The sequence below is a fragment of the Photinus pyralis genome, unplaced genomic scaffold (assembly GCF_008802855.1).
Source record: "Photinus pyralis isolate 1611_PpyrPB1 unplaced genomic scaffold, Ppyr1.3 Ppyr1.4_LG7, whole genome shotgun sequence".
Lineage (NCBI taxonomy): Eukaryota > Metazoa > Arthropoda > Insecta > Coleoptera > Lampyridae > Photinus > Photinus pyralis.
This window is the reverse complement of record NW_022170738.1, coordinates 5,270,739-5,272,093: the sequence shown is the minus strand read 5'-3', so window position 1 is coordinate 5,272,093 and position 1,355 is coordinate 5,270,739.

The following is a 1,355-nucleotide window of genomic DNA, read 5'->3' as shown; positions in this document are numbered from 1 at the left end:
TGCTTATAGAATTGCTAATTTATTTACGAGGTTCCCTGCATGGTTAATATGAATCTGGTCAAGAATTAGATCTAAATATTAGTTCCTGGTTGGTAAGTGATTGGAAAAAAGTGTCTGGTTAAAATACAAGATCAAACCACTTATAGGAGAAGCACAACCGAATAGAGAAAAATGAGAAGGGATTAATTACTGCAAAGGACGAGGACGACAATATCTAACGGAGAAATTTTACAACACATAATACAGGGTGTTTACAAAGAAAAAGTTTCTCTCAAAGAAAAATAACCCATAAACTTTGTTACTGTATACAGTAGGTCTACAGTTTTTTTGGCAACGTAGGACTTTGGGACAAACCTAAGAGAGATTTATATTTACTGGATAATAAGTTTACATAAACTGATGAAAGATAGGGTCAGTTGTTATCAGCACAGTTACATGCATTGATTAAACGACAACGCCAGGTTTTAAAATAAAAGGAGAAAAGTAAGTGATTTGGAAAAATACTGAAATTCAATGACGGAGTAATTTGCGCAAACAATGTTATTCATATTTTCTAAAATTGTGCGGTTTTACAAACTTCGAGGCGGTAATACATGAACTTGTCAGCAACATTCTCACATAAATATGTGTGGGAATAGTGCAATCTGCACAGAGCTATTTCGTATATTTATTTTGTACGAGTCTTTCTTATATTAAATTTTTCTTCTTGTTACCACGCCAGAGCCATACCTTAGTAAATAATTACAGGATAGGTATTAATGGTATTGGTTACGATTTATACAATAGAACTTTGAAATTCAATGGCAGAGCGTTGGGCTATAAAGCCGGAGGTCGGGTTTTCAAACATGGGCTGAGGTATGAATTCTTCATCTATGACAGTGATGGGAATTTCCTTAGACCAGTTTCGAGCATTCTGCAGGCCACTCCAAATTAGGTTTTCCTGCCGTTTTCTAAGTTCGTATTGTAAATACCGGAGTAGTATAGAACAACTTAAGCCCTTTTCCAAAGGAACATATAAAAAGCACTATGCGAGTCACTCTGTAATTGAGCGCAAGCCTATTGATGGCCCAGAACAAGAGAGGGATAATAAATTTAAGAAAAAATTATTGAAGTAGGTATCTAAAAAAATGACATTTCGGAAATACTTTCTTCTGCTAACACGCAATCCAATACTAAACATGTCTTTGAACCTCAACTTTCTAATGCTTAGGTACTTCCTGCACTTTACTCGTGCAGGAAGTACCTAAGCTTTAATTGCTTTGCAAAATATTCTGGACTTTCGAAAATGGCATTTTATAAATGTATTGCATATAGTAGTAGCGAGGATTAATTTTAGATTATTTATGTGGTGCTGT